General features: G+C 53.8%; 29 non-coding genes across 29 annotated transcripts; all 29 read right to left on the bottom strand.

Annotated features, from left to right (window-relative positions):
* Window positions 1-429: 429 nt before the first annotated feature.
* On the bottom strand, window positions 430-645 carry LOC149280132 (small nucleolar RNA U3). Its single transcript, XR_016278472.1, has one exon. It is a non-coding gene; the product is annotated as a small nucleolar RNA U3 (small nucleolar RNA).
* An 874-nt stretch (window positions 646-1,519) lies between these two features.
* On the bottom strand, window positions 1,520-1,683 carry LOC149280131 (U1 spliceosomal RNA). Its single transcript, XR_016278323.1, has one exon. It is a non-coding gene; the product is annotated as a U1 spliceosomal RNA (small nuclear RNA).
* A 535-nt stretch (window positions 1,684-2,218) lies between these two features.
* On the bottom strand, window positions 2,219-2,434 carry LOC149280130 (small nucleolar RNA U3). Its single transcript, XR_016278471.1, has one exon. It is a non-coding gene; the product is annotated as a small nucleolar RNA U3 (small nucleolar RNA).
* Window positions 2,435-3,308: 874 nt separating this feature from the next.
* LOC149280129 (U1 spliceosomal RNA) lies at window positions 3,309-3,472 on the bottom strand. Its single transcript, XR_016278322.1, has one exon. It is a non-coding gene; the product is annotated as a U1 spliceosomal RNA (small nuclear RNA).
* Window positions 3,473-4,007: 535 nt separating this feature from the next.
* On the bottom strand, window positions 4,008-4,223 carry LOC149280128 (small nucleolar RNA U3). The gene has a single exon (XR_016278470.1). It is a non-coding gene; the product is annotated as a small nucleolar RNA U3 (small nucleolar RNA).
* An 874-nt stretch (window positions 4,224-5,097) lies between these two features.
* Window positions 5,098-5,261, bottom strand: LOC149280127 (U1 spliceosomal RNA). Its single transcript, XR_016278321.1, has one exon. It is a non-coding gene; the product is annotated as a U1 spliceosomal RNA (small nuclear RNA).
* A 535-nt stretch (window positions 5,262-5,796) lies between these two features.
* Window positions 5,797-6,012, bottom strand: LOC149280126 (small nucleolar RNA U3). The gene has a single exon (XR_016278468.1). It is a non-coding gene; the product is annotated as a small nucleolar RNA U3 (small nucleolar RNA).
* An 874-nt stretch (window positions 6,013-6,886) lies between these two features.
* On the bottom strand, window positions 6,887-7,050 carry LOC149280125 (U1 spliceosomal RNA). Its single transcript, XR_016278320.1, has one exon. It is a non-coding gene; the product is annotated as a U1 spliceosomal RNA (small nuclear RNA).
* Window positions 7,051-7,585: 535 nt separating this feature from the next.
* LOC149280124 (small nucleolar RNA U3) lies at window positions 7,586-7,801 on the bottom strand. The gene has a single exon (XR_016278467.1). It is a non-coding gene; the product is annotated as a small nucleolar RNA U3 (small nucleolar RNA).
* Window positions 7,802-8,675: 874 nt separating this feature from the next.
* On the bottom strand, window positions 8,676-8,839 carry LOC149280123 (U1 spliceosomal RNA). Its single transcript, XR_016278319.1, has one exon. It is a non-coding gene; the product is annotated as a U1 spliceosomal RNA (small nuclear RNA).
* A 535-nt stretch (window positions 8,840-9,374) lies between these two features.
* On the bottom strand, window positions 9,375-9,590 carry LOC149280122 (small nucleolar RNA U3). Its single transcript, XR_016278466.1, has one exon. It is a non-coding gene; the product is annotated as a small nucleolar RNA U3 (small nucleolar RNA).
* Window positions 9,591-10,464: 874 nt separating this feature from the next.
* Window positions 10,465-10,628, bottom strand: LOC149280121 (U1 spliceosomal RNA). Its single transcript, XR_016278318.1, has one exon. It is a non-coding gene; the product is annotated as a U1 spliceosomal RNA (small nuclear RNA).
* Window positions 10,629-11,163: 535 nt separating this feature from the next.
* LOC149280120 (small nucleolar RNA U3) lies at window positions 11,164-11,379 on the bottom strand. Its single transcript, XR_016278465.1, has one exon. It is a non-coding gene; the product is annotated as a small nucleolar RNA U3 (small nucleolar RNA).
* Window positions 11,380-12,253: 874 nt separating this feature from the next.
* On the bottom strand, window positions 12,254-12,417 carry LOC149280119 (U1 spliceosomal RNA). The gene has a single exon (XR_016278317.1). It is a non-coding gene; the product is annotated as a U1 spliceosomal RNA (small nuclear RNA).
* Window positions 12,418-12,952: 535 nt separating this feature from the next.
* LOC149280118 (small nucleolar RNA U3) lies at window positions 12,953-13,168 on the bottom strand. The gene has a single exon (XR_016278464.1). It is a non-coding gene; the product is annotated as a small nucleolar RNA U3 (small nucleolar RNA).
* An 874-nt stretch (window positions 13,169-14,042) lies between these two features.
* On the bottom strand, window positions 14,043-14,206 carry LOC149280117 (U1 spliceosomal RNA). Its single transcript, XR_016278315.1, has one exon. It is a non-coding gene; the product is annotated as a U1 spliceosomal RNA (small nuclear RNA).
* Window positions 14,207-14,741: 535 nt separating this feature from the next.
* Window positions 14,742-14,957, bottom strand: LOC149280116 (small nucleolar RNA U3). The gene has a single exon (XR_016278463.1). It is a non-coding gene; the product is annotated as a small nucleolar RNA U3 (small nucleolar RNA).
* Window positions 14,958-15,831: 874 nt separating this feature from the next.
* On the bottom strand, window positions 15,832-15,995 carry LOC149280115 (U1 spliceosomal RNA). The gene has a single exon (XR_016278314.1). It is a non-coding gene; the product is annotated as a U1 spliceosomal RNA (small nuclear RNA).
* Window positions 15,996-16,530: 535 nt separating this feature from the next.
* LOC149280114 (small nucleolar RNA U3) lies at window positions 16,531-16,746 on the bottom strand. The gene has a single exon (XR_016278462.1). It is a non-coding gene; the product is annotated as a small nucleolar RNA U3 (small nucleolar RNA).
* An 890-nt stretch (window positions 16,747-17,636) lies between these two features.
* LOC149280113 (U1 spliceosomal RNA) lies at window positions 17,637-17,800 on the bottom strand. Its single transcript, XR_016278313.1, has one exon. It is a non-coding gene; the product is annotated as a U1 spliceosomal RNA (small nuclear RNA).
* A 535-nt stretch (window positions 17,801-18,335) lies between these two features.
* On the bottom strand, window positions 18,336-18,551 carry LOC149280112 (small nucleolar RNA U3). The gene has a single exon (XR_016278461.1). It is a non-coding gene; the product is annotated as a small nucleolar RNA U3 (small nucleolar RNA).
* An 874-nt stretch (window positions 18,552-19,425) lies between these two features.
* On the bottom strand, window positions 19,426-19,589 carry LOC149280111 (U1 spliceosomal RNA). The gene has a single exon (XR_016278312.1). It is a non-coding gene; the product is annotated as a U1 spliceosomal RNA (small nuclear RNA).
* A 535-nt stretch (window positions 19,590-20,124) lies between these two features.
* LOC149280110 (small nucleolar RNA U3) lies at window positions 20,125-20,340 on the bottom strand. The gene has a single exon (XR_016278460.1). It is a non-coding gene; the product is annotated as a small nucleolar RNA U3 (small nucleolar RNA).
* Window positions 20,341-21,214: 874 nt separating this feature from the next.
* Window positions 21,215-21,378, bottom strand: LOC149280109 (U1 spliceosomal RNA). Its single transcript, XR_016278311.1, has one exon. It is a non-coding gene; the product is annotated as a U1 spliceosomal RNA (small nuclear RNA).
* A 535-nt stretch (window positions 21,379-21,913) lies between these two features.
* On the bottom strand, window positions 21,914-22,129 carry LOC149280108 (small nucleolar RNA U3). The gene has a single exon (XR_016278459.1). It is a non-coding gene; the product is annotated as a small nucleolar RNA U3 (small nucleolar RNA).
* An 874-nt stretch (window positions 22,130-23,003) lies between these two features.
* LOC149280107 (U1 spliceosomal RNA) lies at window positions 23,004-23,167 on the bottom strand. Its single transcript, XR_016278309.1, has one exon. It is a non-coding gene; the product is annotated as a U1 spliceosomal RNA (small nuclear RNA).
* A 535-nt stretch (window positions 23,168-23,702) lies between these two features.
* Window positions 23,703-23,918, bottom strand: LOC149280106 (small nucleolar RNA U3). Its single transcript, XR_016278457.1, has one exon. It is a non-coding gene; the product is annotated as a small nucleolar RNA U3 (small nucleolar RNA).
* An 874-nt stretch (window positions 23,919-24,792) lies between these two features.
* LOC149280105 (U1 spliceosomal RNA) lies at window positions 24,793-24,956 on the bottom strand. The gene has a single exon (XR_016278308.1). It is a non-coding gene; the product is annotated as a U1 spliceosomal RNA (small nuclear RNA).
* Window positions 24,957-25,491: 535 nt separating this feature from the next.
* On the bottom strand, window positions 25,492-25,707 carry LOC149280104 (small nucleolar RNA U3). The gene has a single exon (XR_016278456.1). It is a non-coding gene; the product is annotated as a small nucleolar RNA U3 (small nucleolar RNA).
* Window positions 25,708-26,135: the final 428 nt, after the last annotated feature.

The following is a 26,135-nucleotide window of genomic DNA, read 5'->3' as shown; positions in this document are numbered from 1 at the left end:
ACAAGGTGCCTGCACACAGGAAATTCCTCATTGTTGCCCTTCAGGGAAAAATCTTCCCGTGTTAAGCTGCGCTTGTAAAATCCAGCATTCCCAGAGTGCTTTGCAGCACAAAAATTTGCACGCGGTAGCACCGCCCATCAGCAGGACCTCGCGGCGGGGAAGGAGCATTTACCCCTTGGCGACCTTAAAGCACGAGCCGGGCAACAGGACTTGGCTATCATTTGATGTTGGCACGTAGAACGTTTCCATTAAAGGCTCATGAAACATAGGCAACATTAAGCCCCTCGCGAGGTGTCTATCCTGTTAAGAGTAGGCCTGCCTCGAAAGCTAGTACGACGGCATAGAAGGAAGGCCCTCGAAAGAGGCCAACAAACACAATTAAGGCTGTATCCGCAGAAAGCACAGCTCAAGGCGTCGCTACGAGAAGTAACCACTCAGCTTGCGCGTTCCCCCTCCTAACCTGCTCTCGCGAAGAAAGGACCAGTCATCAAAAGCAACAAGCAGCCGTTAGCCACGGCGCTTGATACTCGCTTCGCGCTCAGGGGAACGCACGCGAGCTCTTCATCGTGGTTACCGAGCCTGACCACTTCCGAGCACATTTCTCCGGTCGGGCACTATAGAAATGATCCCTGAAAGTACAGTCTTGACGTCCGCTCTGCGAGGGACACCGTCCCACCTAAAGGCATCGCTATATAGCTTGCAGCGACAAACTAAAGTTAAGACATTCGCACAACTCCGAAAGAGAAGAAGACTTTGCAATGCATGAATCTTATGAAAACAAACAAAAAAAAACCAATTCGTAACGCTTTTCTTAGAAGTCAATGCGTGAAATAGGCTAGATTGCGTTTATTCAACCACTGAACATACATTACATCCAAGGCAGGCTGCGAGGCAGCGCAGAACATCAACATCAGCAGCTTGACCGAGGACGCTCTGTGATGGCGTTTAAGCATGCTTTGGAAAAGCAAGAAGGAAAAAAAACCAACCAGAGAAGCGTGAGTGATGAGACCACACGTTTAACATTTAAGACCTCCCAGGGGTGGGGCTTATGCAGATATATTGTCTCTGACGTAGGAGCAACACCTGATGAGGCCGCAAAGAGTCTGGGGCGGTACCCTTTTCCCTAACCATAACGGAGGCGGTTCCTGGCAAAGCATAAAGCGTCATTAACACGAGAGGCTAGGCGGCGCGTGCTTCTGGAAGGGCAAGCCCAGGTGCGAGTTCCCGGGAAAGAGAGGAAAGAAAAGCCGGCGGCTGGGCGGCGGTCGCCAGCCTTTCAAGAGCATCAGAAGAGACAGGGCGAAGGAGCTTCCTCCCGGCCTAGGAGGCGCCGAGCGCAGGCTGGGTCGGAAGCGGCAAAGCCAGCTAACCCAGCGGATGAGCAGACGGGGTGAGGCGGGGGAGGCACGCCTCAAGGCGCTAGAGCAGCCCCCTTAGGAGGTAGCGGCAAGGGCCACGCCTGGAGAACCACCAGCTGATACCGGAGATACTGCGGGCTCTATCGTTAAACCGGGATGATCAGGGGAAAGCGCGAACGCAGTCCCCCACTACCAGAAATTATGCAGTCGAGTTTCCCGCATTTGGGGAAATCGCAGGGGTCAGCACAGCCGGAGTGCAATGGCTGAGCCTCACCCTGGGAGAACCCCCTTCGTGATCAGGGTATCTCCCCTGCCAGGTAAGTATGAGCTGCCATAGAAGATGGTGGGGGGCGCCACTTCCACACCCCTCGCTAAAGTCGTGGTGGGGGTTTCTGCTCTAACACTTGGCTCTGTGCAGAACAGCTGCTTGGACAAGGTGCCTGCACACAGGAAATTCCTCATTGTTGCCCTTCAGGGAAAAATCTTCCCGTGTTAAGCTGCGCTTGTAAAATCCAGCATTCCCAGAGTGCTTTGCAGCACAAAAATTTGCACGCGGTAGCACCGCCCATCAGCAGGACCTCGCGGCGGGGAAGGAGCATTTACCCCTTGGCGACCTTAAAGCACGAGCCGGGCAACAGGACTTGGCTATCATTTGATGTTGGCACGTAGAACGTTTCCATTAAAGGCTCATGAAACATAGGCAACATTAAGCCCCTCGCGAGGTGTCTATCCTGTTAAGAGTAGGCCTGCCTCGAAAGCTAGTACGACGGCATAGAAGGAAGGCCCTCGAAAGAGGCCAACAAACACAATTAAGGCTGTATCCGCAGAAAGCACAGCTCAAGGCGTCGCTACGAGAAGTAACCACTCAGCTTGCGCGTTCCCCCTCCTAACCTGCTCTCGCGAAGAAAGGACCAGTCATCAAAAGCAACAAGCAGCCGTTAGCCACGGCGCTTGATACTCGCTTCGCGCTCAGGGGAACGCACGCGAGCTCTTCATCGTGGTTACCGAGCCTGACCACTTCCGAGCACATTTCTCCGGTCGGGCACTATAGAAATGATCCCTGAAAGTACAGTCTTGACGTCCGCTCTGCGAGGGACACCGTCCCACCTAAAGGCATCGCTATATAGCTTGCAGCGACAAACTAAAGTTAAGACATTCGCACAACTCCGAAAGAGAAGAAGACTTTGCAATGCATGAATCTTATGAAAACAAACAAAAAAAAACCAATTCGTAACGCTTTTCTTAGAAGTCAATGCGTGAAATAGGCTAGATTGCGTTTATTCAACCACTGAACATACATTACATCCAAGGCAGGCTGCGAGGCAGCGCAGAACATCAACATCAGCAGCTTGACCGAGGACGCTCTGTGATGGCGTTTAAGCATGCTTTGGAAAAGCAAGAAGGAAAAAAAACCAACCAGAGAAGCGTGAGTGATGAGACCACACGTTTAACATTTAAGACCTCCCAGGGGTGGGGCTTATGCAGATATATTGTCTCTGACGTAGGAGCAACACCTGATGAGGCCGCAAAGAGTCTGGGGCGGTACCCTTTTCCCTAACCATAACGGAGGCGGTTCCTGGCAAAGCATAAAGCGTCATTAACACGAGAGGCTAGGCGGCGCGTGCTTCTGGAAGGGCAAGCCCAGGTGCGAGTTCCCGGGAAAGAGAGGAAAGAAAAGCCGGCGGCTGGGCGGCGGTCGCCAGCCTTTCAAGAGCATCAGAAGAGACAGGGCGAAGGAGCTTCCTCCCGGCCTAGGAGGCGCCGAGCGCAGGCTGGGTCGGAAGCGGCAAAGCCAGCTAACCCAGCGGATGAGCAGACGGGGTGAGGCGGAGGAGGCACGCCTCAAGGCGCTAGAGCAGCCCCCTTAGGAGGTAGCGGCAAGGGCCACGCCTGGAGAACCACCAGCTGATACCGGAGATACTGCGGGCTCTATCGTTAAACCGGGATGATCAGGGGAAAGCGCGAACGCAGTCCCCCACTACCAGAAATTATGCAGTCGAGTTTCCCGCATTTGGGGAAATCGCAGGGGTCAGCACAGCCGGAGTGCAATGGCTGAGCCTCACCCTGGGAGAACCCCCTTCGTGATCAGGGTATCTCCCCTGCCAGGTAAGTATGAGCTGCCATAGAAGATGGTGGGGGGCGCCACTTCCACACCCCTCGCTAAAGTCGTGGTGGGGGTTTCTGCTCTAACACTTGGCTCTGTGCAGAACAGCTGCTTGGACAAGGTGCCTGCACACAGGAAATTCCTCATTGTTGCCCTTCAGGGAAAAATCTTCCCGTGTTAAGCTGCGCTTGTAAAATCCAGCATTCCCAGAGTGCTTTGCAGCACAAAAATTTGCACGCGGTAGCACCGCCCATCAGCAGGACCTCGCGGCGGGGAAGGAGCATTTACCCCTTGGCGACCTTAAAGCACGAGCCGGGCAACAGGACTTGGCTATCATTTGATGTTGGCACGTAGAACGTTTCCATTAAAGGCTCATGAAACATAGGCAACATTAAGCCCCTCGCGAGGTGTCTATCCTGTTAAGAGTAGGCCTGCCTCGAAAGCTAGTACGACGGCATAGAAGGAAGGCCCTCGAAAGAGGCCAACAAACACAATTAAGGCTGTATCCGCAGAAAGCACAGCTCAAGGCGTCGCTACGAGAAGTAACCACTCAGCTTGCGCGTTCCCCCTCCTAACCTGCTCTCGCGAAGAAAGGACCAGTCATCAAAAGCAACAAGCAGCCGTTAGCCACGGCGCTTGATACTCGCTTCGCGCTCAGGGGAACGCACGCGAGCTCTTCATCGTGGTTACCGAGCCTGACCACTTCCGAGCACATTTCTCCGGTCGGGCACTATAGAAATGATCCCTGAAAGTACAGTCTTGACGTCCGCTCTGCGAGGGACACCGTCCCACCTAAAGGCATCGCTATATAGCTTGCAGCGACAAACTAAAGTTAAGACATTCGCACAACTCCGAAAGAGAAGAAGACTTTGCAATGCATGAATCTTATGAAAACAAACAAAAAAAAACCAATTCGTAACGCTTTTCTTAGAAGTCAATGCGTGAAATAGGCTAGATTGCGTTTATTCAACCACTGAACATACATTACATCCAAGGCAGGCTGCGAGGCAGCGCAGAACATCAACATCAGCAGCTTGACCGAGGACGCTCTGTGATGGCGTTTAAGCATGCTTTGGAAAAGCAAGAAGGAAAAAAAACCAACCAGAGAAGCGTGAGTGATGAGACCACACGTTTAACATTTAAGACCTCCCAGGGGTGGGGCTTATGCAGATATATTGTCTCTGACGTAGGAGCAACACCTGATGAGGCCGCAAAGAGTCTGGGGCGGTACCGTTTTCCCTAACCATAACGGAGGCGGTTCCTGGCAAAGCATAAAGCGTCATTAACACGAGAGGCTAGGCGGCGCGTGCTTCTGGAAGGGCAAGCCCAGGTGCGAGTTCCCGGGAAAGAGAGGAAAGAAAAGCCGGCGGCTGGGCGGCGGTCGCCAGCCTTTCAAGAGCATCAGAAGAGACAGGGCGAAGGAGCTTCCTCCCGGCCTAGGAGGCGCCGAGCGCAGGCTGGGTCGGAAGCGGCAAAGCCAGCTAACCCAGCGGATGAGCAGACGGGGTGAGGCGGAGGAGGCACGCCTCAAGGCGCTAGAGCAGCCCCCTTAGGAGGTAGCGGCAAGGGCCACGCCTGGAGAACCACCAGCTGATACCGGAGATACTGCGGGCTCTATCGTTAAACCGGGATGATCAGGGGAAAGCGCGAACGCAGTCCCCCACTACCAGAAATTATGCAGTCGAGTTTCCCGCATTTGGGGAAATCGCAGGGGTCAGCACAGCCGGAGTGCAATGGCTGAGCCTCACCCTGGGAGAACCCCCTTCGTGATCAGGGTATCTCCCCTGCCAGGTAAGTATGAGCTGCCATAGAAGATGGTGGGGGGCGCCACTTCCACACCCCTCGCTAAAGTCGTGGTGGGGGTTTCTGCTCTAACACTTGGCTCTGTGCAGAACAGCTGCTTGGACAAGGTGCCTGCACACAGGAAATTCCTCATTGTTGCCCTTCAGGGAAAAATCTTCCCGTGTTAAGCTGCGCTTGTAAAATCCAGCATTCCCAGAGTGCTTTGCAGCACAAAAATTTGCACGCGGTAGCACCGCCCATCAGCAGGACCTCGCGGCGGGGAAGGAGCATTTACCCCTTGGCGACCTTAAAGCACGAGCCGGGCAACAGGACTTGGCTATCATTTGATGTTGGCACGTAGAACGTTTCCATTAAAGGCTCATGAAACATAGGCAACATTAAGCCCCTCGCGAGGTGTCTATCCTGTTAAGAGTAGGCCTGCCTCGAAAGCTAGTACGACGGCATAGAAGGAAGGCCCTCGAAAGAGGCCAACAAACACAATTAAGGCTGTATCCGCAGAAAGCACAGCTCAAGGCGTCGCTACGAGAAGTAACCACTCAGCTTGCGCGTTCCCCCTCCTAACCTGCTCTCGCGAAGAAAGGACCAGTCATCAAAAGCAACAAGCAGCCGTTAGCCACGGCGCTTGATACTCGCTTCGCGCTCAGGGGAACGCACGCGAGCTCTTCATCGTGGTTACCGAGCCTGACCACTTCCGAGCACATTTCTCCGGTCGGGCACTATAGAAATGATCCCTGAAAGTACAGTCTTGACGTCCGCTCTGCGAGGGACACCGTCCCACCTAAAGGCATCGCTATATAGCTTGCAGCGACAAACTAAAGTTAAGACATTCGCACAACTCCGAAAGAGAAGAAGACTTTGCAATGCATGAATCTTATGAAAACAAACAAAAAAAAACCAATTCGTAACGCTTTTCTTAGAAGTCAATGCGTGAAATAGGCTAGATTGCGTTTATTCAACCACTGAACATACATTACATCCAAGGCAGGCTGCGAGGCAGCGCAGAACATCAACATCAGCAGCTTGACCGAGGACGCTCTGTGATGGCGTTTAAGCATGCTTTGGAAAAGCAAGAAGGAAAAAAAACCAACCAGAGAAGCGTGAGTGATGAGACCACACGTTTAACATTTAAGACCTCCCAGGGGTGGGGCTTATGCAGATATATTGTCTCTGACGTAGGAGCAACACCTGATGAGGCCGCAAAGAGTCTGGGGCGGTACCCTTTTCCCTAACCATAACGGAGGCGGTTCCTGGCAAAGCATAAAGCGTCATTAACACGAGAGGCTAGGCGGCGCGTGCTTCTGGAAGGGCAAGCCCAGGTGCGAGTTCCCGGGAAAGAGAGGAAAGAAAAGCCGGCGGCTGGGCGGCGGTCGCCAGCCTTTCAAGAGCATCAGAAGAGACAGGGCGAAGGAGCTTCCTCCCGGCCTAGGAGGCGCCGAGCGCAGGCTGGGTCGGAAGCGGCAAAGCCAGCTAACCCAGCGGATGAGCAGACGGGGTGAGGCGGGGGAGGCACGCCTCAAGGCGCTAGAGCAGCCCCCTTAGGAGGTAGCGGCAAGGGCCACGCCTGGAGAACCACCAGCTGATACCGGAGATACTGCGGGCTCTATCGTTAAACCGGGATGATCAGGGGAAAGCGCGAACGCAGTCCCCCACTACCAGAAATTATGCAGTCGAGTTTCCCGCATTTGGGGAAATCGCAGGGGTCAGCACAGCCGGAGTGCAATGGCTGAGCCTCACCCTGGGAGAACCCCCTTCGTGATCAGGGTATCTCCCCTGCCAGGTAAGTATGAGCTGCCATAGAAGATGGTGGGGGGCGCCACTTCCACACCCCTCGCTAAAGTCGTGGTGGGGGTTTCTGCTCTAACACTTGGCTCTGTGCAGAACAGCTGCTTGGACAAGGTGCCTGCACACAGGAAATTCCTCATTGTTGCCCTTCAGGGAAAAATCTTCCCGTGTTAAGCTGCGCTTGTAAAATCCAGCATTCCCAGAGTGCTTTGCAGCACAAAAATTTGCACGCGGTAGCACCGCCCATCAGCAGGACCTCGCGGCGGGGAAGGAGCATTTACCCCTTGGCGACCTTAAAGCACGAGCCGGGCAACAGGACTTGGCTATCATTTGATGTTGGCACGTAGAACGTTTCCATTAAAGGCTCATGAAACATAGGCAACATTAAGCCCCTCGCGAGGTGTCTATCCTGTTAAGAGTAGGCCTGCCTCGAAAGCTAGTACGACGGCATAGAAGGAAGGCCCTCGAAAGAGGCCAACAAACACAATTAAGGCTGTATCCGCAGAAAGCACAGCTCAAGGCGTCGCTACGAGAAGTAACCACTCAGCTTGCGCGTTCCCCCTCCTAACCTGCTCTCGCGAAGAAAGGACCAGTCATCAAAAGCAACAAGCAGCCGTTAGCCACGGCGCTTGATACTCGCTTCGCGCTCAGGGGAACGCACGCGAGCTCTTCATCGTGGTTACCGAGCCTGACCACTTCCGAGCACATTTCTCCGGTCGGGCACTATAGAAATGATCCCTGAAAGTACAGTCTTGACGTCCGCTCTGCGAGGGACACCGTCCCACCTAAAGGCATCGCTATATAGCTTGCAGCGACAAACTAAAGTTAAGACATTCGCACAACTCCGAAAGAGAAGAAGACTTTGCAATGCATGAATCTTATGAAAACAAACAAAAAAAAACCAATTCGTAACGCTTTTCTTAGAAGTCAATGCGTGAAATAGGCTAGATTGCGTTTATTCAACCACTGAACATACATTACATCCAAGGCAGGCTGCGAGGCAGCGCAGAACATCAACATCAGCAGCTTGACCGAGGACGCTCTGTGATGGCGTTTAAGCATGCTTTGGAAAAGCAAGAAGGAAAAAAAACCAACCAGAGAAGCGTGAGTGATGAGACCACACGTTTAACATTTAAGACCTCCCAGGGGTGGGGCTTATGCAGATATATTGTCTCTGACGTAGGAGCAACACCTGATGAGGCCGCAAAGAGTCTGGGGCGGTACCCTTTTCCCTAACCATAACGGAGGCGGTTCCTGGCAAAGCATAAAGCGTCATTAACACGAGAGGCTAGGCGGCGCGTGCTTCTGGAAGGGCAAGCCCAGGTGCGAGTTCCCGGGAAAGAGAGGAAAGAAAAGCCGGCGGCTGGGCGGCGGTCGCCAGCCTTTCAAGAGCATCAGAAGAGACAGGGCGAAGGAGCTTCCTCCCGGCCTAGGAGGCGCCGAGCGCAGGCTGGGTCGGAAGCGGCAAAGCCAGCTAACCCAGCGGATGAGCAGACGGGGTGAGGCGGGGGAGGCACGCCTCAAGGCGCTAGAGCAGCCCCCTTAGGAGGTAGCGGCAAGGGCCACGCCTGGAGAACCACCAGCTGATACCGGAGATACTGCGGGCTCTATCGTTAAACCGGGATGATCAGGGGAAAGCGCGAACGCAGTCCCCCACTACCAGAAATTATGCAGTCGAGTTTCCCGCATTTGGGGAAATCGCAGGGGTCAGCACAGCCGGAGTGCAATGGCTGAGCCTCACCCTGGGAGAACCCCCTTCGTGATCAGGGTATCTCCCCTGCCAGGTAAGTATGAGCTGCCATAGAAGATGGTGGGGGGCGCCACTTCCACACCCCTCGCTAAAGTCGTGGTGGGGGTTTCTGCTCTAACACTTGGCTCTGTGCAGAACAGCTGCTTGGACAAGGTGCCTGCACACAGGAAATTCCTCATTGTTGCCCTTCAGGGAAAAATCTTCCCGTGTTAAGCTGCGCTTGTAAAATCCAGCATTCCCAGAGTGCTTTGCAGCACAAAAATTTGCACGCGGTAGCACCGCCCATCAGCAGGACCTCGCGGCGGGGAAGGAGCATTTACCCCTTGGCGACCTTAAAGCACGAGCCGGGCAACAGGACTTGGCTATCATTTGATGTTGGCACGTAGAACGTTTCCATTAAAGGCTCATGAAACATAGGCAACATTAAGCCCCTCGCGAGGTGTCTATCCTGTTAAGAGTAGGCCTGCCTCGAAAGCTAGTACGACGGCATAGAAGGAAGGCCCTCGAAAGAGGCCAACAAACACAATTAAGGCTGTATCCGCAGAAAGCACAGCTCAAGGCGTCGCTACGAGAAGTAACCACTCAGCTTGCGCGTTCCCCCTCCTAACCTGCTCTCGCGAAGAAAGGACCAGTCATCAAAAGCAACAAGCAGCCGTTAGCCACGGCGCTTGATACTCGCTTCGCGCTCAGGGGAACGCACGCGAGCTCTTCATCGTGGTTACCGAGCCTGACCACTTCCGAGCACATTTCTCCGGTCGGGCACTATAGAAATGATCCCTGAAAGTACAGTCTTGACGTCCGCTCTGCGAGGGACACCGTCCCACCTAAAGGCATCGCTATATAGCTTGCAGCGACAAACTAAAGTTAAGACATTCGCACAACTCCGAAAGAGAAGAAGACTTTGCAATGCATGAATCTTATGAAAACAAACAAAAAAAAACCAATTCGTAACGCTTTTCTTAGAAGTCAATGCGTGAAATAGGCTAGATTGCGTTTATTCAACCACTGAACATACATTACATCCAAGGCAGGCTGCGAGGCAGCGCAGAACATCAACATCAGCAGCTTGACCGAGGACGCTCTGTGATGGCGTTTAAGCATGCTTTGGAAAAGCAAGAAGGAAAAAAAACCAACCAGAGAAGCGTGAGTGATGAGACCACACGTTTAACATTTAAGACCTCCCAGGGGTGGGGCTTATGCAGATATATTGTCTCTGACGTAGGAGCAACACCTGATGAGGCCGCAAAGAGTCTGGGGCGGTACCCTTTTCCCTAACCATAACGGAGGCGGTTCCTGGCAAAGCATAAAGCGTCATTAACACGAGAGGCTAGGCGGCGCGTGCTTCTGGAAGGGCAAGCCCAGGTGCGAGTTCCCGGGAAAGAGAGGAAAGAAAAGCCGGCGGCTGGGCGGCGGTCGCCAGCCTTTCAAGAGCATCAGAAGAGACAGGGCGAAGGAGCTTCCTCCCGGCCTAGGAGGCGCCGAGCGCAGGCTGGGTCGGAAGCGGCAAAGCCAGCTAACCCAGCGGATGAGCAGACGGGGTGAGGCGGAGGAGGCACGCCTCAAGGCGCTAGAGCAGCCCCCTTAGGAGGTAGCGGCAAGGGCCACGCCTGGAGAACCACCAGCTGATACCGGAGATACTGCGGGCTCTATCGTTAAACCGGGATGATCAGGGGAAAGCGCGAACGCAGTCCCCCACTACCAGAAATTATGCAGTCGAGTTTCCCGCATTTGGGGAAATCGCAGGGGTCAGCACAGCCGGAGTGCAATGGCTGAGCCTCACCCTGGGAGAACCCCCTTCGTGATCAGGGTATCTCCCCTGCCAGGTAAGTATGAGCTGCCATAGAAGATGGTGGGGGGCGCCACTTCCACACCCCTCGCTAAAGTCGTGGTGGGGGTTTCTGCTCTAACACTTGGCTCTGTGCAGAACAGCTGCTTGGACAAGGTGCCTGCACACAGGAAATTCCTCATTGTTGCCCTTCAGGGAAAAATCTTCCCGTGTTAAGCTGCGCTTGTAAAATCCAGCATTCCCAGAGTGCTTTGCAGCACAAAAATTTGCACGCGGTAGCACCGCCCATCAGCAGGACCTCGCGGCGGGGAAGGAGCATTTACCCCTTGGCGACCTTAAAGCACGAGCCGGGCAACAGGACTTGGCTATCATTTGATGTTGGCACGTAGAACGTTTCCATTAAAGGCTCATGAAACATAGGCAACATTAAGCCCCTCGCGAGGTGTCTATCCTGTTAAGAGTAGGCCTGCCTCGAAAGCTAGTACGACGGCATAGAAGGAAGGCCCTCGAAAGAGGCCAACAAACACAATTAAGGCTGTATCCGCAGAAAGCACAGCTCAAGGCGTCGCTACGAGAAGTAACCACTCAGCTTGCGCGTTCCCCCTCCTAACCTGCTCTCGCGAAGAAAGGACCAGTCATCAAAAGCAACAAGCAGCCGTTAGCCACGGCGCTTGATACTCGCTTCGCGCTCAGGGGAACGCACGCGAGCTCTTCATCGTGGTTACCGAGCCTGACCACTTCCGAGCACATTTCTCCGGTCGGGCACTATAGAAATGATCCCTGAAAGTACAGTCTTGACGTCCGCTCTGCGAGGGACACCGTCCCACCTAAAGGCATCGCTATATAGCTTGCAGCGACAAACTAAAGTTAAGACATTCGCACAACTCCGAAAGAGAAGAAGACTTTGCAATGCATGAATCTTATGAAAACAAACAAAAAAAAACCAATTCGTAACGCTTTTCTTAGAAGTCAATGCGTGAAATAGGCTAGATTGCGTTTATTCAACCACTGAACATACATTACATCCAAGGCAGGCTGCGAGGCAGCGCAGAACATCAACATCAGCAGCTTGACCGAGGACGCTCTGTGATGGCGTTTAAGCATGCTTTGGAAAAGCAAGAAGGAAAAAAAACCAACCAGAGAAGCGTGAGTGATGAGACCACACGTTTAACATTTAAGACCTCCCAGGGGTGGGGCTTATGCAGATATATTGTCTCTGACGTAGGAGCAACACCTGATGAGGCCGCAAAGAGTCTGGGGCGGTACCCTTTTCCCTAACCATAACGGAGGCGGTTCCTGGCAAAGCATAAAGCGTCATTAACACGAGAGGCTAGGCGGCGCGTGCTTCTGGAAGGGCAAGCCCAGGTGCGAGTTCCCGGGAAAGAGAGGAAAGAAAAGCCGGCGGCTGGGCGGCGGTCGCCAGCCTTTCAAGAGCATCAGAAGAGACAGGGCGAAGGAGCTTCCTCCCGGCCTAGGAGGCGCCGAGCGCAGGCTGGGTCGGAAGCGGCAAAGCCAGCTAACCCAGCGGATGAGCAGACGGGGTGAGGCGGGGGAGGCACGCCTCAAGGCGCTAGAGCAGCCCCCTTAGGAGGTAGCGGCAAGGGCCACGCCTGGAGAACCACCAGCTGATACCGGAGATACTGCGGGCTCTATCGTTAAACCGGGATGATCAGGGGAAAGCGCGAACGCAGTCCCCCACTACCAGAAATTATGCAGTCGAGTTTCCCGCATTTGGGGAAATCGCAGGGGTCAGCACAGCCGGAGTGCAATGGCTGAGCCTCACCCTGGGAGAACCCCCTTCGTGATCAGGGTATCTCCCCTGCCAGGTAAGTATGAGCTGCCATAGAAGATGGTGGGGGGCGCCACTTCCACACCCCTCGCTAAAGTCGTGGTGGGGGTTTCTGCTCTAACACTTGGCTCTGTGCAGAACAGCTGCTTGGACAAGGTGCCTGCACACAGGAAATTCCTCATTGTTGCCCTTCAGGGAAAAATCTTCCCGTGTTAAGCTGCGCTTGTAAAATCCAGCATTCCCAGAGTGCTTTGCAGCACAAAAATTTGCACGCGGTAGCACCGCCCATCAGCAGGACCTCGCGGCGGGGAAGGAGCATTTACCCCTTGGCGACCTTAAAGCACGAGCCGGGCAACAGGACTTGGCTATCATTTGATGTTGGCACGTAGAACGTTTCCATTAAAGGCTCATGAAACATAGGCAACATTAAGCCCCTCGCGAGGTGTCTATCCTGTTAAGAGTAGGCCTGCCTCGAAAGCTAGTACGACGGCATAGAAGGAAGGCCCTCGAAAGAGGCCAACAAACACAATTAAGGCTGTATCCGCAGAAAGCACAGCTCAAGGCGTCGCTACGAGAAGTAACCACTCAGCTTGCGCGTTCCCCCTCCTAACCTGCTCTCGCGAAGAAAGGACCAGTCATCAAAAGCAACAAGCAGCCGTTAGCCACGGCGCTTGATACTCGCTTCGCGCTCAGGGGAACGCACGCGAGCTCTTCATCGTGGTTACCGAGCCTGACCACTTCCGAGCACATTTCTCCGGTCGGGCACTATAGAAATGATCCCTGAAAGTACAGTCTTGACGTCCGCTCTGCGAGGGACACCGTCCCACCTAAAGGCATCGCTATATAGCTTGCAGCGACAAACTAAAGTTAAGACATTCGCACAACTCCGAAAGAGAAGAAGACTTTGCAATGCATGAATCTTATGAAAACAAACAAAAAAAAACCAATTCGTAACGCTTTTCTTAGAAGTCAATGCGTGAAATAGGCTAGATTGCGTTTATTCAACCACTGAACATACATTACATCCAAGGCAGGCTGCGAGGCAGCGCAGAACATCAACATCAGCAGCTTGACCGAGGACGCTCTGTGATGGCGTTTAAGCATGCTTTGGAAAAGCAAGAAGGAAAAAAAACCAACCAGAGAAGCGTGAGTGATGAGACCACACGTTTAACATTTAAGACCTCCCAGGGGTGGGGCTTATGCAGATATATTGTCTCTGACGTAGGAGCAACACCTGATGAGGCCGCAAAGAGTCTGGGGCGGTACCCTTTTCCCTAACCATAACGGAGGCGGTTCCTGGCAAAGCATAAAGCGTCATTAACACGAGAGGCTAGGCGGCGCGTGCTTCTGGAAGGGCAAGCCCAGGTGCGAGTTCCCGGGAAAGAGAGGAAAGAAAAGCCGGCGGCTGGGCGGCGGTCGCCAGCCTTTCAAGAGCATCAGAAGAGACAGGGCGAAGGAGCTTCCTCCCGGCCTAGGAGGCGCCGAGCGCAGGCTGGGTCGGAAGCGGCAAAGCCAGCTAACCCAGCGGATGAGCAGACGGGGTGAGGCGGGGGAGGCACGCCTCAAGGCGCTAGAGCAGCCCCCTTAGGAGGTAGCGGCAAGGGCCACGCCTGGAGAACCACCAGCTGATACCGGAGATACTGCGGGCTCTATCGTTAAACCGGGATGATCAGGGGAAAGCGCGAACGCAGTCCCCCACTACCAGAAATTATGCAGTCGAGTTTCCCGCATTTGGGGAAATCGCAGGGGTCAGCACAGCCGGAGTGCAATGGCTGAGCCTCACCCTGGGAGAACCCCCTTCGTGATCAGGGTATCTCCCCTGCCAGGTAAGTATGAGCTGCCATAGAAGATGGTGGGGGGCGCCACTTCCACACCCCTCGCTAAAGTCGTGGTGGGGGTTTCTGCTCTAACACTTGGCTCTGTGCAGAACAGCTGCTTGGACAAGGTGCCTGCACACAGGAAATTCCTCATTGTTGCCCTTCAGGGAAAAATCTTCCCGTGTTAAGCTGCGCTTGTAAAATCCAGCATTCCCAGAGTGCTTTGCAGCACAAAAATTTGCACGCGGTAGCACCGCCCATCAGCAGGACCTCGCGGCGGGGAAGGAGCATTTACCCCTTGGCGACCTTAAAGCACGAGCCGGGCAACAGGACTTGGCTATCATTTGATGTTGGCACGTAGAACGTTTCCATTAAAGGCTCATGAAACATAGGCAACATTAAGCCCCTCGCGAGGTGTCTATCCTGTTAAGAGTAGGCCTGCCTCGAAAGCTAGTACGACGGCATAGAAGGAAGGCCCTCGAAAGAGGCCAACAAACACAATTAAGGCTGTATCCGCAGAAAGCACAGCTCAAGGCGTCGCTACGAGAAGTAACCACTCAGCTTGCGCGTTCCCCCTCCTAACCTGCTCTCGCGAAGAAAGGACCAGTCATCAAAAGCAACAAGCAGCCGTTAGCCACGGCGCTTGATACTCGCTTCGCGCTCAGGGGAACGCACGCGAGCTCTTCATCGTGGTTACCGAGCCTGACCACTTCCGAGCACATTTCTCCGGTCGGGCACTATAGAAATGATCCCTGAAAGTACAGTCTTGACGTCCGCTCTGCGAGGGACACCGTCCCACCTAAAGGCATCGCTATATAGCTTGCAGCGACAAACTAAAGTTAAGACATTCGCACAACTCCGAAAGAGAAGAAGACTTTGCAATGCATGAATCTTATGAAAACAAACAAAAAAAAACCAATTCGTAACGCTTTTCTTAGAAGTCAATGCGTGAAATAGGCTAGATTGCGTTTATTCAACCACTGAACATACATTACATCCAAGGCAGGCTGCGAGGCAGCGCAGAACATCAACATCAGCAGCTTGACCGAGGACGCTCTGTGATGGCGTTTAAGCATGCTTTGGAAAAGCAAGAAGGAAAAAAAACCAACCAGAGAAGCGTGAGTGATGAGACCACACGTTTAACATTTAAGACCTCCCAGGGGTGGGGCTTATGCAGATATATTGTCTCTGACGTAGGAGCAACACCTGATGAGGCCGCAAAGAGTCTGGGGCGGTACCCTTTTCCCTAACCATAACGGAGGCGGTTCCTGGCAAAGCATAAAGCGTCATTAACACGAGAGGCTAGGCGGCGCGTGCTTCTGGAAGGGCAAGCCCAGGTGCGAGTTCCCGGGAAAGAGAGGAAAGAAAAGCCGGCGGCTGGGCGGCGGTCGCCAGCCTTTCAAGAGCATCAGAAGAGACAGGGCGAAGGAGCTTCCTCCCGGCCTAGGAGGCGCCAAGCGCAGGCTGGGTCGGAAGCGGCAAAGCCAGCTAACCCAGCGGATGAGCAGACGGGGTGAGGCGGAGGAGGCACGCCTCAAGGCGCTAGAGCAGCCCCCTTAGGAGGTAGCGGCAAGGGCCACGCCTGGAGAACCACCAGCTGATACCGGAGATACTGCGGGCTCTATCGTTAAACCGGGATGATCAGGGGAAAGCGCGAACGCAGTCCCCCACTACCAGAAATTATGCAGTCGAGTTTCCCGCATTTGGGGAAATCGCAGGGGTCAGCACAGCCGGAGTGCAATGGCTGAGCCTCACCCTGGGAGAACCCCCTTCGTGATCAGGGTATCTCCCCTGCCAGGTAAGTATGAGCTGCCATAGAAGATGGTGGGGGGCGCCACTTCCACACCCCTCGCTAAAGTCGTGGTGGGGGTTTCTGCTCTAACACTTGGCTCTGTGCAGAACAGCTGCTTGGACAAGGTGCCTGCACACAGGAAATTCCTCATTGTTGCCCTTCAGGGAAAAATCTTCCCGTGTTAAGCTGCGCTTGTAAAATCCAGCATTCCCAGAGTGCTTTGCAGCACAAAAATTTGCACGCGGTAGCACCGCCCATCAGCAGGACCTCGCGGCGGGGAAGGAGCATTTACCCCTTGGCGACCTTAAAGCACGAGCCGGGCAACAGGACTTGGCTATCATTTGATGTTGGCACGTAGAACGTTTCCATTAAAGGCTCATGAAACATAGGCAACATTAAGCCCCTCGCGAGGTGTCTATCCTGTTAAGAGTAGGCCTGCCTCGAAAGCTAGTACGACGGCATAGAAGGAAGGCCCTCGAAAGAGGCCAACAAACACAATTAAGGCTGTATCCGCAGAAAGCACAGCTCAACGCGTCGCTACGAGAAGTAACCACTCAGCTTGCGCGTTCCCCCTCCTAACCTGCTCTCGCGAAGAAAGGACCAGTCATCAAAAGCAACAAGCAGCCGTTAGCCACGGCGCTTGATACTCGCTTCGCGCTCAGGGGAACGCACGCGAGCTCTTCATCGTGGTTACCGAGCCTGACCACTTCCGAGCACATTTCTCCGGTCGGGCACTATAGAAATGATCCCTGAAAGTACAGTCTTGACGTCCGCTCTGCGAGGGACACCGTCCCACCTAAAGGCATCGCTATATAGCTTGCAGCGACAAACTAAAGTTAAGACATTCGCACAACTCCGAAAGAGAAGAAGACTTTGCAATGCATGAATCTTATGAAAACAAACAAAAAAAAAACAATTCGTAACGCTTTTCTTAGAAGTCAATGCGTGAAATAGGCTAGATTGCGTTTATTCAACCACTGAACATACATTACATCCAAGGCAGGCTGCGAGGCAGCGCAGAACATCAACATCAGCAGCTTGACCGAGGACGCTCTGTGATGGCGTTTAAGCATGCTTTGGAAAAGCAAGAAGGAAAAAAAAACCAACCAGAGAAGCGTGAGTGATGAGACCACACGTTTAACATTTAAGACCTCCCAGGGGTGGGGCTTATGCAGATATATTGTCTCTGACGTAGGAGCAACACCTGATGAGGCCGCAAAGAGTCTGGGGCGGTACCCTTTTCCCTAACCATAACGGAGGCGGTTCCTGGCAAAGCATAAAGCGTCATTAACACGAGAGGCTAGGCGGCGCGTGCTTCTGGAAGGGCAAGCCCAGGTGCGAGTTCCCGGGAAAGAGAGGAAAAAAAAGCCAACGGCAGGTGAGGAGGCGGCTGGGCGGCGGTCGCCAGCCTTTCAAGAGCATCAGAAGAGACAGGGCGAAGGAGCTTCCTCCCGGCCTAGGAGGCGCCGAGCGCAGGCTGGGTCGGAAGCGGCAAAGCCAGCTAACCCAGCGGATGAGCAGACGGGGTGAGGCGGGGGAGGCACGCCTCAAGGCGCTAGAGCAGCCCCCTTAGGAGGTAGCGGCAAGGGCCACGCCTGGAGAACCACCAGCTGATACCGGAGATACTGCGGGCTCTATCGTTAAACCGGGATGATCAGGGGAAAGCGCGAACGCAGTCCCCCACTACCAGAAATTATGCAGTCGAGTTTCCCGCATTTGGGGAAATCGCAGGGGTCAGCACAGCCGGAGTGCAATGGCTGAGCCTCACCCTGGGAGAACCCCCTTCGTGATCAGGGTATCTCCCCTGCCAGGTAAGTATGAGCTGCCATAGAAGATGGTGGGGGGCGCCACTTCCACACCCCTCGCTAAAGTCGTGGTGGGGGTTTCTGCTCTAACACTTGGCTCTGTGCAGAACAGCTGCTTGGACAAGGTGCCTGCACACAGGAAATTCCTCATTGTTGCCCTTCAGGGAAAAATCTTCCCGTGTTAAGCTGCGCTTGTAAAATCCAGCATTCCCAGAGTGCTTTGCAGCACAAAAATTTGCACGCGGTAGCACCGCCCATCAGCAGGACCTCGCGGCGGGGAAGGAGCATTTACCCCTTGGCGACCTTAAAGCACGAGCCGGGCAACAGGACTTGGCTATCATTTGATGTTGGCACGTAGAACGTTTCCATTAAAGGCTCATGAAACATAGGCAACATTAAGCCCCTCGCGAGGTGTCTATCCTGTTAAGAGTAGGCCTGCCTCGAAAGCTAGTACGACGGCATAGAAGGAAGGCCCTCGAAAGAGGCCAACAAACACAATTAAGGCTGTATCCGCAGAAAGCACAGCTCAAGGCGTCGCTACGAGAAGTAACCACTCAGCTTGCGCGTTCCCCCTCCTAACCTGCTCTCGCGAAGAAAGGACCAGTCATCAAAAGCAACAAGCAGCCGTTAGCCACGGCGCTTGATACTCGCTTCGCGCTCAGGGGAACGCACGCGAGCTCTTCATCGTGGTTACCGAGCCTGACCACTTCCGAGCACATTTCTCCGGTCGGGCACTATAGAAATGATCCCTGAAAGTACAGTCTTGACGTCCGCTCTGCGAGGGACACCGTCCCACCTAAAGGCATCGCTATATAGCTTGCAGCGACAAACTAAAGTTAAGACATTCGCACAACTCCGAAAGAGAAGAAGACTTTGCAATGCATGAATCTTATGAAAACAAACAAAAAAAAACCAATTCGTAACGCTTTTCTTAGAAGTCAATGCGTGAAATAGGCTAGATTGCGTTTATTCAACCACTGAACATACATTACATCCAAGGCAGGCTGCGAGGCAGCGCAGAACATCAACATCAGCAGCTTGACCGAGGACGCTCTGTGATGGCGTTTAAGCATGCTTTGGAAAAGCAAGAAGGAAAAAAAACCAACCAGAGAAGCGTGAGTGATGAGACCACACGTTTAACATTTAAGACCTCCCAGGGGTGGGGCTTATGCAGATATATTGTCTCTGACGTAGGAGCAACACCTGATGAGGCCGCAAAGAGTCTGGGGCGGTACCCTTTTCCCTAACCATAACGGAGGCGGTTCCTGGCAAAGCATAAAGCGTCATTAACACGAGAGGCTAGGCGGCGCGTGCTTCTGGAAGGGCAAGCCCAGGTGCGAGTTCCCGGGAAAGAGAGGAAAGAAAAGCCGGCGGCTGGGCGGCGGTCGCCAGCCTTTCAAGAGCATCAGAAGAGACAGGGCGAAGGAGCTTCCTCCCGGCCTAGGAGGCGCCGAGCGCAGGCTGGGTCGGAAGCGGCAAAGCCAGCTAACCCAGCGGATGAGCAGACGGGGTGAGGCGGGGGAGGCACGCCTCAAGGCGCTAGAGCAGCCCCCTTAGGAGGTAGCGGCAAGGGCCACGCCTGGAGAACCACCAGCTGATACCGGAGATACTGCGGGCTCTATCGTTAAACCGGGATGATCAGGGGAAAGCGCGAACGCAGTCCCCCACTACCAGAAATTATGCAGTCGAGTTTCCCGCATTTGGGGAAATCGCAGGGGTCAGCACAGCCGGAGTGCAATGGCTGAGCCTCACCCTGGGAGAACCCCCTTCGTGATCAGGGTATCTCCCCTGCCAGGTAAGTATGAGCTGCCATAGAAGATGGTGGGGGGCGCCACTTCCACACCCCTCGCTAAAGTCGTGGTGGGGGTTTCTGCTCTAACACTTGGCTCTGTGCAGAACAGCTGCTTGGACAAGGTGCCTGCACACAGGAAATTCCTCATTGTTGCCCTTCAGGGAAAAATCTTCCCGTGTTAAGCTGCGCTTGTAAAATCCAGCATTCCCAGAGTGCTTTGCAGCACAAAAATTTGCACGCGGTAGCACCGCCCATCAGCAGGACCTCGCGGCGGGGAAGGAGCATTTACCCCTTGGCGACCTTAAAGCACGAGCCGGGCAACAGGACTTGGCTATCATTTGATGTTGGCACGTAGAACGTTTCCATTAAAGGCTCATGAAACATAGGCAACATTAAGCCCCTCGCGAGGTGTCTATCCTGTTAAGAGTAGGCCTGCCTCGAAAGCTAGTACGACGGCATAGAAGGAAGGCCCTCGAAAGAGGCCAACAAACACAATTAAGGCTGTATCCGCAGAAAGCACAGCTCAAGGCGTCGCTACGAGAAGTAACCACTCAGCTTGCGCGTTCCCCCTCCTAACCTGCTCTCGCGAAGAAAGGACCAGTCATCAAAAGCAACAAGCAGCCGTTAGCCACGGCGCTTGATACTCGCTTCGCGCTCAGGGGAACGCACGCGAGCTCTTCATCGTGGTTACCGAGCCTGACCACTTCCGAGCACATTTCTCCGGTCGGGCACTATAGAAATGATCCCTGAAAGTACAGTCTTGACGTCCGCTCTGCGAGGGACACCGTCCCACCTAAAGGCATCGCTATATAGCTTGCAGCGACAAACTAAAGTTAAGACATTCGCACAACTCCGAAAGAGAAGAAGACTTTGCAATGCATGAATCTTATGAAAACAAACAAAAAAAAACCAATTCGTAACGCTTTTCTTAGAAGTCAATGCGTGAAATAGGCTAGATTGCGTTTATTCAACCACTGAACATACATTACATCCAAGGCAGGCTGCGAGGCAGCGCAGAACATCAACATCAGCAGCTTGACCGAGGACGCTCTGTGATGGCGTTTAAGCATGCTTTGGAAAAGCAAGAAGGAAAAAAAACCAACCAGAGAAGCGTGAGTGATGAGACCACACGTTTAACATTTAAGACCTCCCAGGGGTGGGGCTTATGCAGATATATTGTCTCTGACGTAGGAGCAACACCTGATGAGGCCGCAAAGAGTCTGGGGCGGTACCCTTTTCCCTAACCATAACGGAGGCGGTTCCTGGCAAAGCATAAAGCGTCATTAACACGAGAGGCTAGGCGGCGCGTGCTTCTGGAAGGGCAAGCCCAGGTGCGAGTTCCCGGGAAAGAGAGGAAAGAAAAGCCGGCGGCTGGGCGGCGGTCGCCAGCCTTTCAAGAGCATCAGAAGAGACAGGGCGAAGGAGCTTCCTCCCGGCCTAGGAGGCGCCGAGCGCAGGCTGGGTCGGAAGCGGCAAAGCCAGCTAACCCAGCGGATGAGCAGACGGGGTGAGGCGGAGGAGGCACGCCTCAAGGCGCTAGAGCAGCCCCCTTAGGAGGTAGCGGCAAGGGCCACGCCTGGAGAACCACCAGCTGATACCGGAGATACTGCGGGCTCTATCGTTAAACCGGGATGATCAGGGGAAAGCGCGAACGCAGTCCCCCACTACCAGAAATTATGCAGTCGAGTTTCCCGCATTTGGGGAAATCGCAGGGGTCAGCACAGCCGGAGTGCAATGGCTGAGCCTCACCCTGGGAGAACCCCCTTCGTGATCAGGGTATCTCCCCTGCCAGGTAAGTATGAGCTGCCATAGAAGATGGTGGGGGGCGCCACTTCCACACCCCTCGCTAAAGTCGTGGTGGGGGTTTCTGCTCTAACACTTGGCTCTGTGCAGAACAGCTGCTTGGACAAGGTGCCTGCACACAGGAAATTCCTCATTGTTGCCCTTCAGGGAAAAATCTTCCCGTGTTAAGCTGCGCTTGTAAAATCCAGCATTCCCAGAGTGCTTTGCAGCACAAAAATTTGCACGCGGTAGCACCGCCCATCAGCAGGACCTCGCGGCGGGGAAGGAGCATTTACCCCTTGGCGACCTTAAAGCACGAGCCGGGCAACAGGACTTGGCTATCATTTGATGTTGGCACGTAGAACGTTTCCATTAAAGGCTCATGAAACATAGGCAACATTAAGCCCCTCGCGAGGTGTCTATCCTGTTAAGAGTAGGCCTGCCTCGAAAGCTAGTACGACGGCATAGAAGGAAGGCCCTCGAAAGAGGCCAACAAACACAATTAAGGCTGTATCCGCAGAAAGCACAGCTCAAGGCGTCGCTACGAGAAGTAACCACTCAGCTTGCGCGTTCCCCCTCCTAACCTGCTCTCGCGAAGAAAGGACCAGTCATCAAAAGCAACAAGCAGCCGTTAGCCACGGCGCTTGATACTCGCTTCGCGCTCAGGGGAACGCACGCGAGCTCTTCATCGTGGTTACCGAGCCTGACCACTTCCGAGCACATTTCTCCGGTCGGGCACTATAGAAATGATCCCTGAAAGTACAGTCTTGACGTCCGCTCTGCGAGGGACACCGTCCCACCTAAAGGCATCGCTATATAGCTTGCAGCGACAAACTAAAGTTAAGACATTCGCACAACTCCGAAAGAGAAGAAGACTTTGCAATGCATGAATCTTATGAAAACAAACAAAAAAAAAACAATTCGTAACGCTTTTCTTAGAAGTCAATGCGTGAAATAGGCTAGATTGCGTTTATTCAACCACTGAACATACATTACATCCAAGGCAGGCTGCGAGGCAGCGCAGAACATCAACATCAGCAGCTTGACCGAGGACGCTCTGTGATGGCGTTTAAGCATGCTTTGGAAAAGCAAGAAGGAAAAAAAACCAACCAGAGAAGCGTGAGTGATGAGACCACACGTTTAACATTTAAGACCTCCCAGGGGTGGGGCTTATGCAGATATATTGTCTCTGACGTAGGAGCAACACCTGATGAGGCCGCAAAGAGTCTGGGGCGGTACCCTTTTCCCTAACCATAACGGAGGCGGTTCCTGGCAAAGCATAAAGCGTCATTAACACGAGAGGCTAGGCGGCGCGTGCTTCTGGAAGGGCAAGCCCAGGTGCGAGTTCCCGGGAAAGAGAGGAAAGAAAAGCCGGCGGCTGGGCGGCGGTCGCCAGCCTTTCAAGAGCATCAGAAGAGACAGGGCGAAGGAGCTTCCTGCCGGCCTAGGAGGCGCCGAGCGCAGGCTGGGTCGGAAGCGGCAAAGCCAGCTAACCCAGCGGATGAGCAGACGGGGTGAGGCGGGGGAGGCACGCCTCAAGGCGCTAGAGCAGCCCCCTTAGGAGGTAGCGGCAAGGGCCACGCCTGGAGAACCACCAGCTGATACCGGAGATACTGCGGGCTCTATCGTTAAACCGGGATGATCAGGGGAAAGCGCGAACGCAGTCCCCCACTACCAGAAATTATGCAGTCGAGTTTCCCGCATTTGGGGAAATCGCAGGGGTCAGCACAGCCGGAGTGCAATGGCTGAGCCTCACCCTGGGAGAACCCCCTTCGTGATCAGGGTATCTCCCCTGCCAGGTAAGTATGAGCTGCCATAGAAGATGGTGGGGGGCGCCACTTCCACACCCCTCGCTAAAGTCGTGGTGGGGGTTTCTGCTCTAACACTTGGCTCTGTGCAGAACAGCTGCTTGGACAAGGTGCCTGCACACAGGAAATTCCTCATTGTTGCCCTTCAGGGAAAAATCTTCCCGTGTTAAGCTGCGCTTGTAAAATCCAGCATTCCCAGAGTGCTTTGCAGCACAAAAATTTGCACGCGGTAGCACCGCCCATCAGCAGGACCTCGCGGCGGGGAAGGAGCATTTACCCCTTGGCGACCTTAAAGCACGAGCCGGGCAACAGGACTTGGCTATCATTTGATGTTGGCACGTAGAACGTTTCCATTAAAGGCTCATGAAACATAGGCAACATTAAGCCCCTCGCGAGGTGTCTATCCTGTTAAGAGTAGGCCTGCCTCGAAAGCTAGTACGACGGCATAGAAGGAAGGCCCTCGAAAGAGGCCAACAAACACAATTAAGGCTGTATCCGCAGAAAGCACAGCTCAAGGCGTCGCTACGAGAAGTAACCACTCAGCTTGCGCGTTCCCCCTCCTAACCTGCTCTCGCGAAGAAAGGACCAGTCATCAAAAGCAACAAGCAGCCGTTAGCCACGGCGCTTGATACTCGCTTCGCGCTCAGGGGAACGCACGCGAGCTCTTCATCGTGGTTACCGAGCCTGACCACTTCCGAGCACATTTCTCCGGTCGGGCACTATAGAAATGATCCCTGAAAGTACAGTCTTGACGTCCGCTCTGCGAGGGACACCGTCCCACCTAAAGGCATCGCTATATAGCTTGCAGCGACAAACTAAAGTTAAGACATTCGCACAACTCCGAAAGAGAAGAAGACTTTGCAATGCATGAATCTTATGAAAACAAACAAAAAAAAACCAATTCGTAACGCTTTTCTTAGAAGTCAATGCGTGAAATAGGCTAGATTGCGTTTATTCAACCACTGAACATACATTACATCCAAGGCAGGCTGCGAGGCAGCGCAGAACATCAACATCAGCAGCTTGACCGAGGACGCTCTGTGATGGCGTTTAAGCATGCTTTGGAAAAGCAAGAAGGAAAAAAAACCAACCAGAGAAGCGTGAGTGATGAGACCACACGTTTAACATTTAAGACCTCCCAGGGGTGGGGCTTATGCAGATATATTGTCTCTGACGTAGGAGCAACACCTGATGAGGCCGCAAAGAGTCTGGGGCGGTACCCTTTTCCCTAACCATAACGGAGGCGGTTCCTGGCAAAGCATAAAGCGTCATTAACACGAGAGGCTAGGCGGCGCGTGCTTCTGGAAGGGCAAGCCCAGGTGCGAGTTCCCGGGAAAGAGAGGAAAGAAAAGCCGGCGGCTGGGCGGCGGTCGCCAGCCTTTCAAGAGCATCAGAAGAGACAGGGCGAAGGAGCTTCCTCCCGGCCTAGGAGGCGCCAAGCGCAGGCTGGGTCGGAAGCGGCAAAGCCAGCTAACCCAGCGGATGAGCAGACGGGGTGAGGCGGAGGAGGCACGCCTCAAGGCGCTAGAGCAGCCCCCTTAGGAGGTAGCGGCAAGGGCCACGCCTGGAGAACCACCAGCTGATACCGGAGATACTGCGGGCTCTATCGTTAAACCGGGATGATCAGGGGAAAGCGCGAACGCAGTCCCCCACTACCAGAAATTATGCAGTCGAGTTTCCCGCATTTGGGGAAATCGCAGGGGTCAGCACAGCCGGAGTGCAATGGCTGAGCCTCACCCTGGGAGAACCCCCTTCGTGATCAGGGTATCTCCCCTGCCAGGTAAGTATGAGCTGCCATAGAAGATGGTGGGGGGCGCCACTTCCACACCCCTCGCTAAAGTCGTGGTGGGGGTTTCTGCTCTAACACTTGGCTCTGTGCAGAACAGCTGCTTGGACAAGGTGCCTGCACACAGGAAATTCCTCATTGTTGCCCTTCAGGGAAAAATCTTCCCGTGTTAAGCTGCGCTTGTAAAATCCAGCATTCCCAGAGTGCTTTGCAGCACAAAAATTTGCACGCGGTAGCACCGCCCATCAGCAGGACCTCGCGGCGGGGAAGGAGCATTTACCCCTTGGCGACCTTAAAGCACGAGCCGGGCAACAGGACTTGGCTATCATTTGATGTTGGCACGTAGAACGTTTCCATTAAAGGCTCATGAAACATAGGCAACATTAAGCCCCTCGCGAGGTGTCTATCCTGTTAAGAGTAGGCCTGCCTCGAAAGCTAGTACGACGGCATAGAAGGAAGGCCCTCGAAAGAGGCCAACAAACACAATTAAGGCTGTATCCGCAGAAAGCACAGCTCAACGCGTCGCTACGAGAAGTAACCACTCAGCTTGCGCGTTCCCCCTCCTAACCTGCTCTCGCGAAGAAAGGACCAGTCATCAAAAGCAACAAGCAGCCGTTAGCCACGGCGCTTGATACTCGCTTCGCGCTCAGGGGAACGCACGCGAGCTCTTCATCGTGGTTACCGAGCCTGACCACTTCCGAGCACATTTCTCCGGTCGGGCACTATAGAAATGATCCCTGAAAGTACAGTCTTGACGTCCGCTCTGCGAGGGACACCGTCCCACCTAAAGGCATCGCTATATAGCTTGCAGCGACAAACTAAAGTTAAGACATTCGCACAACTCCGAAAGAGAAGAAGACTTTGCAATGCATGAATCTTATGAAAACAAACAAAAAAAAACCAATTCGTAACGCTTTTCTTAGAAGTCAATGCGTGAAATAGGCTAGATTGCGTTTATTCAACCACTGAACATACATTACATCCAAGGCAGGCTGCGAGGCAGCGCAGAACATCAACATCAGCAGCTTGACCGAGGACGCTCTGTGATGGCGTTTAAGCATGCTTTGGAAAAGCAAGAAGGAAAAAAAACCAACCAGAGAAGCGTGAGTGATGAGACCACACGTTTAACATTTAAGACCTCCCAGGGGTGGGGCTTATGCAGATATATTGTCTCTGACGTA

The sequence above is a fragment of the Sceloporus occidentalis genome, unplaced genomic scaffold (genome assembly GCF_023333645.1).
Source record: "Sceloporus occidentalis isolate IW3139 unplaced genomic scaffold, rSceOcc1.0.p SCAF_160, whole genome shotgun sequence".
Taxonomy (NCBI): Eukaryota; Metazoa; Chordata; class Lepidosauria; order Squamata; family Phrynosomatidae; genus Sceloporus; species Sceloporus occidentalis.
Note: the sequence above shows the minus strand (reverse complement) of the source record. Positions and strands in the feature narration are given on the sequence as shown.